This window comes from Malaya genurostris, chromosome 3, assembly GCF_030247185.1.
Source record: "Malaya genurostris strain Urasoe2022 chromosome 3, Malgen_1.1, whole genome shotgun sequence".
NCBI classification, from domain to species: domain Eukaryota; kingdom Metazoa; phylum Arthropoda; class Insecta; order Diptera; family Culicidae; genus Malaya; species Malaya genurostris.
The window spans coordinates 195259900-195275519 of NC_080572.1; the positions used below are offsets into that span (position 1 = coordinate 195259900).

The 15620-nt window shown below is 39.6% G+C and overlaps 1 protein-coding gene across 2 annotated transcripts in view; it reads left to right on the top strand.

Moving 5' to 3' along the window:
* Nucleotides 1-15620, top strand: part of LOC131434972 (slit homolog 2 protein) — a 143783-nt gene that overhangs the window by 107694 nt on the left and 20469 nt on the right. The gene's annotated exons all lie outside the window — the stretch shown is intronic.

Below are 15620 nucleotides of genomic sequence, written 5' to 3' on the forward strand. Positions count from 1 at the left end.
AAGTTTCATCCAAATCGAAGTATTTAAAGTTTGATGACTTTAATTTCTATACATTGCTTCCACACTTTCTTCTTACGCAGTTTTTACTACTTTATTGCTTACGGTTTCAGTTGCGGTAATCCCAGTAGAAGGAGTCATTCGACGCTTACCATCGACGTAATTTAGAAAACAGTCTTTTAAACTTTATTTCGTGGAACAATGATTTAATCATTTCATTTTGTTGGAACAATTATGTGATTGACATCCAATTTACATTATACGGTTGAATTACCAAATCATTATCTCGCGAAACGCTCCATATTGGAAAAGCAATCTTTCATATGGTAGTATGGAACGGTGAACGGCGGAGATATGAAATTGCTTATTTTCATTGGACGAACTATTATTGAGTCACATAATTACACGGGGACAAATAGTAAACACCTAAATTGCTCTCTGTTTAATGTCACTGTCAATAGTCGCACAAACAACAGCTCCCGTATTGTTTTCGTAATTATCTGCAGCTGTCACGCCAACACGGCATTCACTCCAGTCTCACGGGATTGATCAAACAAAACTTAAACAACCATACCTCAATAATCAACTACCTGGGTGCAGCCAATGATATTGAAAGTGCTTGCAATTAAACCGTTTTCATAACCAGATTCATCGGAATGTGGGCCGTAAATATGAGCAAATAAAGTAAATCGATGACCGATGACCCGGTAAAAGTTATTTAGTCATAATCTGTGAAGGTTTGACAAAGTATAACTTCAAGACAACTCATTCGACAGCGACAGATGAAGGAGTGTAAATCTACCATGCGTTTCCATTGAATCATAAAAAACATCACACAGAGCACACCTTTTTTTCAAGCATTGCATTTTCAATGTCAGCTTGTCGTGTCCGGTGCACAACCTTGGAATTTCTTTTCCGCATATTTTCATCTTTCACTTTTTTTGAATTTGTCATCATGTTTTCCTGTCAGTGTTTTCGTTGGATGAAAAACTATAACATCAATGACATAAAGCTAAATGTACTTTCCTCATTTAATAACTGTCACTTGCTTCTACGTTAATTTGACCGTGAATTAACTTTGCCATTCCTATCAAAGTAACGGTCAGCTTTCAACTTTACAGCACGAACGCTGGAAATTGTCGTCCGTGTGAAACAAAGTTGCTCCGGCAGGTGCTGCTGATCACGATCTTTGGTTCATTCAGTTGACGAACATTTGTCCTAATCAGGCAAGTGAAAGTTTTGATTACGTGACACTAACTATGAATTGCCACAATCATCCCACACAACAGCTCGCAACATCCGTGCTCCCCGTGAACTTTTTGCTGTTGAAAGAAAAACTGCGATAACCCTCGCCGTTCCGGAAGCGGGATCCGTATCGAGCTTTTTTGTTCATTTAATGGCCCTGTTTGGCCTACCGAAATTCACGGAGCTGGAGACTTTACTCCGTGTGGATTCATACCAAAAGCAAAACGATAAGAAAACATTCTTGTGTGTCTGAAAGTAGTGGAATTGATTTCAAAGTTTGAGAATTAGTTTTTGTATGAGTTGAAATCGAGTAAAATCGTACTAAGATGTTGCATGTCTGAAATATGGCTGTAGTGGCACACAAATCAACCACTATTGACGAATAGGAAATTTGTTAATGTTTGCAAACCCGAGTAGAACTAAATTACAAATCACTTTATCATCAAACTGAAATATCTCATGCTCATACTGGACTTTACTTTGATTTAGATTAGAATTCGCTTAAAAAGTAATAAGACAAATTCCAGAAATGACTCTCATCGGAGTATTTGAATAAATATTTGCACACTTTTTTGTATTTTATATATAGAAGTAGGAATAGTCAGGGAAACTACGTCTCGAATATCTGTAGATGTAAGTTGGAAGGTAGGGAAAATTTGTTTTTAAATTTGAAAAATTAAGATGGAGACCAGCACCAGCATTTTATTTTTTTTTTGGTTATTTTTCTTTCCGTTCGTAATCGATAATTAGTAAATGTATGCGTTTTCTTGGTGAATAGTGTCACCAACCAACGAAAAATGACAATTTTTGTATAAGATCATGATTTGAATGAAAAGGGAAATCACTAGATGAAGACTTTTTTAAGTTGCATTGGGTTTTTAACCTAACCAAAATGGACTGTATTTGAAATACTTTCAACTGTTTAATAATGGTTGTCAACCAACGAAAATGGACAATTTATTATAAAATGCCAAACATTGACGGGATGAAAAGGAAGATCAAAAATTGGTAGATTTTAGCATTAGCAACAGCGAAAAGTTACTTGAATAGGTTTCGTACATTATTCCAAATAAAAGTGAATGTTGGTAGAAAATTACTTTGATAAAAAGTCCCAGTATTTATCGAAAAAAAAAAACAAGTTAAAACATTTTCGGTATGCATAAGGTTGTCAACTAGCTAAAATTGACAATTTTAGAATACATGTCAAACATCGATTTAGCAATTCCACGAAAAAACGTTATGCGAAATATGAGAGCCGTACTTTTTCTATTATGTCATTTCCTTGTTAGGATTGACGAAAAACCGTTTTTCTTCAATTTTCTACAAAAAATCCAGTTTTCAAAATATTTTAACTTACGATATAAAAACCTGTTTTTATCCATCTAGTGGTATAACGATGCCTTTCTTGTATAACTCATAATTTCATAAGCATAACGAAGGGATTCTTCAACAATTTTCTTTCAATCTCATCAGGGCAAAATAGTTTGGGCATAAAAAAGCGTAACCTTTTCCATTTTTTCAACAATTTTGATCACTTTTTCCGATATTTCCGGAGCTAAAAACAAAAATCCGGTATACATAAAATCAATATGCTTGATCATCAGCTAACCAGATCTGTCCAATTGTAAAACTATACGGCTAATTTAAAGTAGTTTACTCATTTTTTTCGTAACATGTATAAAAACACATGCATGAAAACGACATTTATATATAATATATAAACCTAATTTATATATAATATATAAGCCTGTAATTCTGGAACTGGAAGTAATTAAGTGAGGTTCTATGGAATTGCAAGACCTTTCATTTGAGCCTACACAGAAAGAAATTATGAATTTTACAGATGTCATAATTCTTCAAACGATATAATTCATAACTACTTAACTTCTCACTAACACAAAATTCCATTCATACAGAAATTTACTGGCTCCGAGAGTAATTTGCTTACGACTAGCAAGTGAGACTGTATGAATTTATATGCACGATTTACCAGACAAGCAGATATGTCCTTCTGTGGCTCAGTCGACTAACTGGTGTGCTTTGTGATCTACTGTTTTTCGGTTCAAGTCACGTTGTTGATGTCGATCTTTTCAATTTTATTCCTTTCGTTTTAAAGCCATGTAATTTTCAAATCACACAATTTTACATGTTCTTGAACATAAATTTGTGTGAAATATGACACTCCATTTATATGCATCTGATAAGATGTAAAATCACCAGAAATTTTCCAACTGTAAAAGCTTAAGACAACTGGTCGAGTGGGATGTAAGGAAAACAATTGAACATTTACCTCGTATCATCGGAACCGGAAGTCAGATCCGAGTGGAAATTAATAGCAGGCTATGGGACTGTAAGGTTTTCCATTTGACTCTTAGTTAAAGAAATCGGTTCGATTTTTCTATATAACATATCTAAATGAAACTTGCCAATGATTTGTTTAAGTCTTGTTAGGACGTTTATCCTCTTTCACTTCTAAAACGCTATAAAAGTTGAAAAAGGTCTACCTTAAAAAACTTACAAAGCATCCTTCTCTTCAACTAAGATCACATTATGTGTTTGTTAACAACCGTTATAAACGACTGAATAAGGCGCTCTACTATAGCTACCAACGCAACATCCAGAATAATATTAAAGATAATCCCAAACGTTTTTGGAACTATGTCAACGATCAGAGGAATGAATCGGGACTACCAACTCATATGTTTTTTTGTGAACTGGATGCTTCGACCCCTTCTGGTGTTTGTGACCTATTCCGCAGCTACTTTAGCAGTGTTTTCTCCAAAGAAACTTTGTCTACGCAGGAAGAGAATTCTTCACCACCAGCAACGTTCCACTCCATTCACCGTTTGGTCCTCATCCTACGATTACGACTGCTGACGTTAACAATGCATTTTTGAAACTGAAATCATCATTAAGTTCCGGCCCTGATGGTATTCCGTCATTAGTGTTGAAAAAATGCAGCAGAAATCTTCTTGTACCTTTGACAAAACTGTTCAATCTTGGATTTTTTCCCGAATCTTGAAAAAACTCTTACGTTTTTCCCGTTTATAAGAAAGTCGATTGATCGCTTATTCCAAACTATCGAGGAATTGCGGCATTATGTTCAGTTTCAAAACTATTTGAAATAATAATCCTGGACTTCATAACTCACAACTGCTCCAGTTACATATCTGATACTCAACACGGTTTCATGCCTAAACGGTCTACGTCTACAAATCTTGTTCTATATACATCATATATCATTCGATCTATGCAAGCGCAACATCAAGTTGATGCCATTTATACAGATCTCACTGCCGCATTCGACAAGATTAACCATCAAATTGCAATTGCAAAGCTGGACAGGCTTGGATTTAGCGGCCCTTTTCTCAATTGGATGGAATCATATCTGACTGGTCGTAGTATGACCGTGAAAATTGGCGACTGCGTTACTACATCATTCATCGTGAGCTCCTGCGTTCCTCAGGGAAGCCATCTAGGACCATTCATATTTCTGCTATATCTAAATGATCTGAATTTCGCATTGCAATGTATGATGCTATCATTCGCCGACGATTTCAAGCTGTTTCATCTCATCAAAGATCTGGAAGACTCAAATCTCTTGCAGTCACAGCTGGATGTATTTTCCAATTGGTGAAACGTCAACATAATGGTCCTGAACCCCTCCTTCTCTCGTAAACGAACTACGGTCACGTATGATTACACTATTTCGCAAGCTGTACTAAAACGGGAGACATCAATTAAGGATTTTGGTGTGTTATTGGATTCAAAACTTAGTTTCAAAGGTCACATAGAATATACCCTCTCTAAGGCATTCAAGATGCTAGGTTTAATCTTTCGCATCTCAAAAAATTTCAATAACATATACTTCCTGAAATCGTTATATTGCGCTCTAGTTCGTTCTACAATGGAGTATGCTGTTGTTGTTTGGGCACCATATTACCAAACTGATAAGATGCGCATTGAAACTGTCCAGAGCAAGTTCTTTCGTTTTGCTTTGTGTCGCATGCCCTGAAGAGATTCATTGAATCTCCCAAGCTACGAAAACCGATGTAGGCTCGTACATCTCGATTTGCTATCTGTCCGCCGTGATACACTGAAATCTGTTTTCGTCGCGGACCTCATCCAATCTCGAATTGATTGTGTAGATCTCCTACAACAGCTAAATTTTGACATTCATCGGCGTAATTTGCAGTATAATTCCTTTCTCAGAATTCCTCGTGCTGGAACTAACTATGGCTTTAATGAACCGTTTTCGAGTGTGTGTCGCGTATTCAATATTTGCTCTGATGAATTTGATTTAAATTTATCTCGTAGCACCATTAAAACCCGGTAATTTAAGATTTCGTTATGTTATGGACAAATGTTATCTGTTGATACAAAGATGAGGAGGTTTATGCCTGCTGGAGAAGGAGAACAACAATCTCAGCTCCAGCGGAGTTTTCCCTTGCTCCTAATAAATAAATGAATAAATAAATAAATAAATAGAGCTGCCTTGAGCTAGTTTTAAACTTGATCAGTATCTAACGGTGTTGTATTTCTGTCGGATGTGTTTCCATAGAGATATGCTTATAACTGAATGTTGTGGTGGCCAAGTAAAGCGAGCATGCTTGGTTCTTCTAGTCAAATGGACTGTCTCTTCAAGTGTTTTCAATTGCAAGGTAATTTAATTGGCAAAACAATTTTCCCGGTTAGGAGCTAACTACAGATTCGAGTACCGTCTCTGTGGAAATATTTTAGCGGTTTTCATTACATAGTTGCATTTGCATGTCGTTTTTACAACCTGTTTTCTCCATTAGATACTGATCAAATTTAAAATTTTCAGATTTTAAGTAACAATCTTTTGAAAATATCTAGTCGAAATTTGATCGATAAATGCAACACTGGACATTTTCGAAAAAGTTATAACACAAAAGACAAAAAAATGACTTTTTTTATTTGTTATGAAGAAAGATCCAACTTTTGAGAAAAAAACTGAAAAAGACATGTAGAGCATTCCATCTACAAACCATGAAAAGCGTTAAAAATGATATAATCAGTGTTTTCAAAAAAACAAAAATACACTTCTTAATTCACCTAGTTGTGTGAGATTGCTAATTCAAAAAAAAAATTGATAAGATTTTATTCTCGGCCATTAGTATTGTTAGCTTATTTGTCGGTTACGTCACATATGTTATAAAATCTCTTGAACTGGAATATAAACTTACCAAATTTGTGCCAAATTACTAAGTTTCAAATAAGCCTAAGTTTATCGGAATTTGTTAATTCATTTTAGAAAAAATTCAGCTGAGGCACAATGTGCGGTTTGTCGGGTACATCAATTATACTATTATACCGGAACCGGGGGTGACATCCATTTGGTCTTCAAACTTAATCCACAATTTAATAAGAGCCGAATCGTATGCTATATAACACTATGGGTCTCCATCGAAAGTCGGGTTTTCTAGCAGTTCTATTCCTTTTATTTAGAGCAAAACACTAGTTTCAATGTTTTTATATTTTTTTCTGAAAAGTACGGGTTTTTAAACACAATATATAATATTCTCGTACATTTCCCAGAAGCTTACAGTAACTTTCTTAGTAACATATCTAAAAATATCGAATAGCAAATTAGTGGTTCAAAATTAAAAAAACAAAATTAGGAATATCGAAACAACGAACTATTCACCCAGGGAAATATATTCTAATGGAAATTATCATTCTAATGGGATCAGGGTCATTTCGCCGAAAGCCATTTCGCCGAAAGCCATTTCGCCGAAAGTCATTTCGCCGAAAGCCGTTTCGCCGAAAGTCATTTCGCCGAAAGGGTTATTTCGCCGAATGTCATTTCGCCGAATGTCATTTCGCCGAATGGGTCACTTCGCCGAATGCCATTTCGCCGAAAGCCATTTCGCCGAATCCTGAAATCGTAATTAGAATTAATTTAAATTAAAGACAAACGAAAGATGATAGCGTTAACGACCGTTTTGTTGACCTACCATTGTACTTCTTGAATAATGATTGATTGTTGTACTCTTGAATAAAGATTGATTCATGAACTTCAGAAAGTAGTTCCAAAGAAAACTTGTTGGCTATTAGCTAGTAAGCATCAAAGCAATTCCATAGGGGTATCTACCAGGCAAATGTAAGTGGTTTTTCCGTTTATTAAGTGAAAATGAAAAAATATCTAATGCGGCAACGCCAATTCGTTGAGGTCGTATTTCGTTTTCCAATGAAATTGTTAAGTTTCAAAATAGAAATCAATAAAGGTGAAAAAATTGCTAGATTTACGCATTTTCATAGAGCACAGGGATTTCAACCAGCAAAACTTTACTACAATTTTGAATACAAAAACCGGATAAAAACCCAGCCGATTCTTCAAAAAGCAGTGGAATGCAGCTAGGATTAGGCCGTCAATGACAAACCAGCAAACCATGCCTTGTCCGCAGTGGCAGTTGGCAAAAATTTTGAATATAAAAACCGGATGAAAACTTTTGTTTTGAAAGAATCGACTTAGTTTTAATATGGATTTTGCATTCAACGTTATTTTTTTGCCCGGTTCTTTCAAAAAAGATGTTTAATATTGATTATTTTATTACAGAATTCGCGTTCGGTTTTTTCACGTAACATTATAATCCGCTTTTTGAGAGGCTTGGGTCCAATAGGAGATAGATAGTATCTATTATCTCTTTCCGGACTTGATCCGCCTAGAGGCCGTAAGGAACCCGGAGGAAAAAAATATAAAGCTTGCTTCATTTAGAATTGGAACAAACTTTTGCTCATATTGTGGCGCTCCTGGTGGGCGGGTTTGGAAATTCTTGGCGCCCACGTGTCGGGAATTTTGTCAGCTTCACGTATGATTTTTGACATTCCGCCGGAAGAAGGGAGAAAATTGTGCACAGTTATTTGGCAAATCCATTGTAATCTGCATCTAGCTAAACAGCTGGAATTGCCCATAAATACTGTATGGGGCTTTATCAAACGGTATAAGGAAATATTGACGACGATTTGGAAGACTCAAACCAATCGTCGGAGTGGATCTATCGACCAGAAACTGCGTGGTAAGATTTTGAAGATGATTAAGAGGAATCCTAATCTGTCGGACCGTGATTTGGCCAGAAAATTCGGTGCTGCCCATAGTACCGTGAGGAGAACTCGACTCCGGGAAGGAATCAAGTCGTATCGAGCTAGCAAACAGCCAAATCGTACCATAAAACAGAATAGTGTGGTCAAAATTCGTGCTCGGAAACTATATGTCCAGGTGCTGACCATGTTCGACGGGTGTCTTCTGATGGACGATAAAACCTATGTCAAGGCTGACTTCGGGCAAATGCCAGGTCAAAAATTTTAGTTGGCAACGGCTCGGGAGGATGTTCCAGCCAAATTTAAATTTGTTTTTGCCGACAAACTTGCAAGAAAATTTATGATTTGGCATTTGCAACTGTGGCAAAAAACGAAAGTTTTCGTTACAAATAAGACAATGACATCGGAACTTTACCAAAAAGTGTGTCTCCAAAAACGAATATGGCCGTTCATCCGATCCCATGACCATCCCGTAATTTTTTTTTTATTCAATAATAATATATTTAAAGGCACACTGCTAAAGCTCTAAGATGCCAAGGGTATTTTCAAATCTTGATTAACTACTAACTTAAAACTAGGGTATTATCATTAGGGTAGTGACGTATTCCGGTCGCAATGGTCGATTCTGGCAGATTCAGTTGCAGTTGCAGTTGGCGATCGGCAATGGTCGATGGATTGAATGTAATACGAGTGTCTTCCAGATGACGATTCAACGTGGGTCCGCGAGAAACACCCCCAGGCCACGGATACCCGGCGGGTGGTCCGCATGTTGGTCATCGATTGGAGCAGTTTTCCGTGGACGATGATGGTGATGTTACCTAAGAGATTGAAAGAAACATGGAGAAGTAATTATGTGGAAAACGGAGTGAAAAAAGGGAGTATGGGAACGAATGACTGAATACGACAAAGATCTAATTAGTTGACATCGAGATGGTGGAGAAACGGAGGAAAAGGGAACGAAAAAATTAGTGACAGCAAAAAGATCTTGTTATTTTCGACAGAGATGGTGGACAGACTAGGGATTGGGAGAATCGGGCGAATGTTAGTCTCGAACCTATAGGTGAAGATTATTCTTAGCCTCGACAAGAGAGAGGATATTACGAGTTACACTTGTATATTAATGTGTTTAAGGTACTGGTATATTAGAAGCATATACAAACTATCCCGACTCGCCAACACATCCCGAACCGGAACCTCAGGCGGTCTACCTCGGGCCCTAAGGGATTCCAGTAGCTGCGACCTGACGTCACGATACTCTACGCACGACCACACGACATGCTCGATGTCCTGATAACCGTCGCCACAGGTGCAGAGACCGCTCTCCGCGAGCCCAATACGCCGGAGATGTGCGTTGAAGGTGTAGTGATTTGACATGAGCCGCGACATAACACGAATGAAATCGCGACTCACGTTCATCCCCCTGAACCAAGGTTTCGTCGATACCCTAGGGATAATGGAGTGTAGCCATCGTCCCAGTTCGCCATTGCTCCATGAAGTTTGCCAACTTTCGAGAGTTTTCTGACGAGAGATACTGAAAAATTCATTGAAGCAGATTGGTCTTTCATAAATATCACCTTCCAATGCGCCCACTTTAGCCAATGAGTCTGCTTTTTCATTGCCCGGAATGAAACAATGCGAAGGGACACAGACTAACGATATTAAATAAGACCGTTCAGATAAAGTTCTCAAATGTTCCCGTATTTTCCCCAGGAAATATGGGGGATACTTTCCTGGCTTCATTGCCCGGAGAGCTTCTATTGAGCTTAGACTGTCCGTGACAATGAAGTAATGGTCTTTGGGCAAGGTTTCAATGATCTCAAGGGTGTACTGAATAGCAGCTAATTCTGCGACGTAAACTGAAGCCGGATCATTGAGTTTGTGAGAAGCGGTGATGTTTTGATTGAAGATGCCGAAGCCTGTGGACCTGTTGATGTTTGAACCGTCAGTGTAAAACATCTTTTCACAGTTGACTGTTCTAAATTTATTATAAAAAATATTAGGGACCACTTGAGGGCGTACGTGATCCGAAATTCCACGAATCTCTTCTTTCATGGATGTGTCGAAAAACACAGTAGAATCAGAAGTATCCAAGAAATGAGCACGGTTGGGAACAAACGAAGAAGGGTTAATATTCTGAGCCATGTAATCAAAATACAAGGACATAAAACGGGTCTGAGAATTAAGCTCGATAAGCCTTTCGAAGTTTTCAATCACCATCGGATTCAAAATATCGCATCGGATTAGAAATCGATATGAGAGATCCCAAAATCGATTTTTTAACGGTAAGACGCCCGCCAACACTTCGAGACTCATCGTATGAGTTGACTGCATGCAACCTAAGGAAATACGCAAGCAACGATACTGGATTCTTTCCAGCTTGATGAAATGAGTGTTCGCCGCGGATCGGAAGCAAAAGCATCCGTATTCCATCACGGACAATATCGTTGTTTGGTACAGCCTGATCAGGTCTCCTGGATGGGCACCCCACCACGATCCGGTTATCGTACGAAGAAAGTTGATTCTCTGCTAGCATTTTTGTTTCAGATACCTAACATGACATCCCCAGGTGCCTTTGGAATCGAACCAGACCCCGAGATATTTGAATGTGAAGACCTGAGCTATGGTTTCACCCCTTAGTTGAAGCTGTAATTGTGCTGGTTCTCGCTTCCTCGAAAATACAACCAGCTCAGTTTTCTCCGTAGAGAACTCGATACCCATTTGAAGAGCCCATGTCGACAAGTTGTCGAGGGTATCTTGTAATGGTCCTTGGAGATCGGCAGATTTGGATCCTATAATGGACACAACGCTGTCGTCGGCAAGTTGTCTTAGCGTGCAAGATGTGTTGATACATTCATCGATATTGTTTACATAAAAATTGTATAAAAGGGGACTTAAGCATGAGCCCTGAGGAAGACCCATGTAACTGAATCGTATTGTCGACAAATCACCATGCTCGAAATACATGAGTTTCTCGGACAATAGATTATACAAAAAGTTATTCAAAATTGGTGAAAGACCATGCTGATGCAACTTCTCAGATAGGATGTTTATGGAAACTGAGTCAAAAGCCCCCTTGATGTCTAGGAAAACTGACGCCATTTGTTCTTTACGAGCAAATGCCATTTGAATTTCTGTTGATAGCAACGCAAGACAATCGCTCGTTCCTTTGCCCCTGCGGAAACCAAATTGTGTATCTGAAAGCAAGCCGTTAGTTTCGACCCAATTGTCTAGACGAAAGAGAATCATTTTTTCAAACAATTTCCGGATGCAGGAAAGCATAGCAATCGGCCGATACGAATTGTGATCGGAGGCTGGTTTTCCTGGTTTTTGAATGGCGATCACTCGCACTTGTCTCCAATCGTGTGGGACAATATTACCCTCGAGGAACTTGTTGAATAAATTCAGCAAGCGCCTTTTGGCAGAGTCAGGAAGATTTTTCAACAAGTTGAATTTAATTCTGTCTAACCCCGGGGCTCTATTGGTACATGACAAGAGTGCAAGTGAGAACTCTACCATCGAAAACGGTGTTTCGTTTGTATTTGATGTCGCGGCGCGGGAGATCTTCTGTTCCGGAGCAGAGTCTGGGCATACTTTTTTAGCGAAATCGAATATCCAACGGTTGGAATATTCGTCGCTTTCGTTCGTGGTGTTTTGGTTTCGCATTCGTCGGGCTGTGTTCCAAAGAGTGCTCATCGATGTTTCTTTTGATAATCCGTCAACAAACCGTCGCCAATAACCAAGTTTCTTTGCTTTAACTAGGTTCTTTATTTGCTTGTCTAACGCCACGTAATTCCGATAATTATCAGGTGTTCCATTTTTTCTGAACTTTTTGAACGCTGAAGATCTTTCCGCGTTAAGTGATGAGCACTCTTTGTCCCACCACGGGTTAGGAGGATGGATGTTAGTTTCCGCGCCAGGTACATGTTTCGTCTGAGCTTGAATCGCAGTATCGAGAATCAAGCCAGCCATAAACGTGTACTCTTCCTCCGGAGGAAGTTCTTGTGCTGTTACTAATTTTTCCGACATCGAATTTGCGTAGTAATTCCAATCAATATTTCGTGTGAGGTCATACGAAACATTGATTGTCTCCGATGGTTTTGATCCGCAAGCGATTGAAACTACGATAGGTAGATGATCGCTACCGTGGGGATCGGGGATCACCTTCCACGTGCAATCCAACCGTAGCGAGGTCGAGCATAAGGATAAATCCAGCGCGCTTGGTCTTGCTGGTGGTGCAGGAATCCGTGTCATTTCTCCGGTATTCAAGATAGTCATATTGAAGTTATCGCAAAGATCATAGATCACAGTTGATCTGTTGTCATCATGAAGACAACCCCATCCCGTACCGTGAGAGTTAAAGTCTCCTAAAACTAACGTCGGCGCGGGGAGGAGCTGCATGACATCGCTCAGCCAGCGGTACCCAACCGTGGTTCTTGGCGGATTGTAGATGGAAGCAATGCAAAGGTCCTTGCCTTTCATTGTGACATGACATGCGACAACTTCAATACCTGGTATCGAGGGGAGGTTAATTCGATAAAAGGAATAGCACTTTTTAATCCCCAAAAGTACTCCTCCGTAGGGATCATCTCGATCCAGGCGAATAATGTTAAAATCGTGGAAGTTCAGGGATACATCAGAAGTTAGCCAAGTTTCGCACAATGCAAATGCGTCACATTTCATATTATTCACTAGAATTTTGAGAGAATCTATTTATGGGATAATACTTCTACAATTCCACTGTAAAACAGTGATTGAATCCGTGACCTCGGTGGATGAATTAGCCATCGAAGGATACGATCGCTGAAAGAAGGGGCCATTTTGCAGTCAACTGCTTCAAAAATGTTTTAACTGTAGGTATCAAAGCCATAAACAGGCTTTTAAGGGGATCAGAGATATTGAAGGTGGTAAAAATCCAGTCCACAACATCAGAGAATTTTATGAGCCCAGCACCCAGCTGATTCTCTGTTGGGTTTTCAGGGGCACTTGGGGATTTTGGTGTCCCGGGAAGTGGTGGGAATTCCTTCTCAGAATTGAGTTTTCCGAAACCAGGAACTTTTTGCTTCGGAGCTTTTTCTCCACTACTCCTAAATATAAATGTTGGAGGCCCATCGGAAGACATCTTCGAACCCTTACTTGGGAGCTTATGAGAGGATTTGTTTACTCTTTTTCTAAAGCTATGAGGGACCGCCGAAGATGTACCTTCCAATGGGTCGTCAAACTCGCTCTCGTCAGTTGACAAGCAGGTATAGATGTTCGTTGATTGTTTAGGGGGTGTGGCACTCTTGAGCATGTCGGCAAAGGAACGCTTGGAGTGTTCCTTCAGGGAACGCTTCATGTTATCCTTGCGCATTTTGTACGCAGGACATGCCATTAGGTCATGCGGACCCTGCTTACAGTAAAGACACTTTTCAGTGCGTTTACCGCAAGAGCCATCCGCATGAGACCCCCCACAGTTAGCACAACGGAGCTTATTGCAGCAATGGGATGTTGTGTGTCCCAGTTGCTTGCAGTTGGTGCAGTTCATTAAACGCGGAACAAAAAGACGAACAGGGAGGCGCACTCGGTCCAGGAGGACGTAGTTAGGTAAAGCCGAGCCAGCGAAGGTCACCCGATACGAGTCTGATTGGGGATATGATTTGGTACCATCCCCCGCGATCGACACTGAATGCAATCGCTTGCAATCCAGTATCTTTACGGTCTTAAGTAAGGGGTTTTTAAAGCAACCCATCCCGTACTTAAGAACGTCTTCGCATGTCAAACTGGCATCGGTGACCACGCCGTCAATCTCGACTTCACGAGCGGGGATGTACACACGATATTCCCGCGTAAAGAGCTCGCATTGAACGATCTCGTTAGCCTGTTTTGCACTGGTTAACGAGACCCTAAGCTTGTCTGGGCGCACCTTGTCAATACTCTTAACGGTAGAGTATCGCTTTGTCAGTTCTCTCGATAATTGAAGAGTGTTCAATTTTTTTCCATTTAATTTGGGCCGGAAATAAACCGTATACGGTCCGGCCGGGAGTGCAAGTCCGTCGGGATAATTTTCAACGCGGGGTTTGTTGCTATTAGCAGTTGTATCCATTTCATTATCTGGTGGATCAGGATTATGTTTTTCAATGTTTATCATGACACGGAATTGTATCCGTGCGGGTAAGAGATCTGGGGTACTATCAGGTAATTTAAACGATAGATAAAATAGGAAAAGAGAATATTACTTATCTTAAACAATAGCCACCAATGCCTGGCCTTGGTTAATCGGTGTGCTCCGTAGCAAAGCTCGGCCGCTGGGGCCACGCGTTGATTGAGTTGTAACTGTGCCCGTGTGCAAAAAAACCTCTAGGAGGAAAAAAGCACACAGCACCGGGTCACGGCACCACTCCAAACGTTCGATCACTATTTAAAGTCTACAGACTTGCACTAGCACTTGAAATCGCCTAACGGTATTGTTTCTATTGTTTCGTGTTTGTCTGGTACACTGCTCACAGTAACAAAAGATTAATCTTTGATTGACCTTGAAGCGGATTAGCACGGCTATATACACACTTGCTCTACCACGAATTAGCATCCGAACGGTACGACGGTCGCGTTAGGAATGAGTATCCCGTAATGTTTTGGCTAGATTTGGCAAGCTGTCATTGCATCAAAGTCGTTCAAGAATGGTATGCAGAGAAAGGGGTCCAGTTTGTTCCGAAAAACCTTAACCCACCCAACTGCCCTCAGTTCCGCCCTATTGTGAAATACTGGGCAATCATGAAGAGGAGACTCAAGGCAAAGGGAAAGGTTGCCAAAGACATCAATCAGATGACGACCTGGTGGAATAAGATAGCTAAAACGATGGACGAGGAAGGTGTGCGCCGCCTAATGAGCCAAGTTACAGGAAAAATTAGAGAATTCCTTCGAAACCGTGACGAATAATTTTAACCGTATTTTTTCTTAGAAGAAAACGCTACATTTGTATAAAAAAAGATCTTGTATTCAACAATAAATAACTGAAATACAGGTCATTATCTTTGTTCTTATTTTATCTGAAGCAAGCTTTAGTGCAAAACGCTTAGTATAAACAACATTGCTACATCATAAAGTCGTCATATTTTCGAACCGGCAATTTCAAATCATGTTTAAATTCTATCCAAGACAAATCCGAACGAATCCAATTAAAACAGCTTCTATAACATCCCATGTACCGGCGATGAGAACTGCGGGAACCCCCAAATGATATTTACTTTCGAACATTGCTTCATTACTATTCAACCGATGTTGTGTCTAGCAGCTGCCGGTTATGAATTGGTACCATTTGATCCCCAAGAAATCCAATC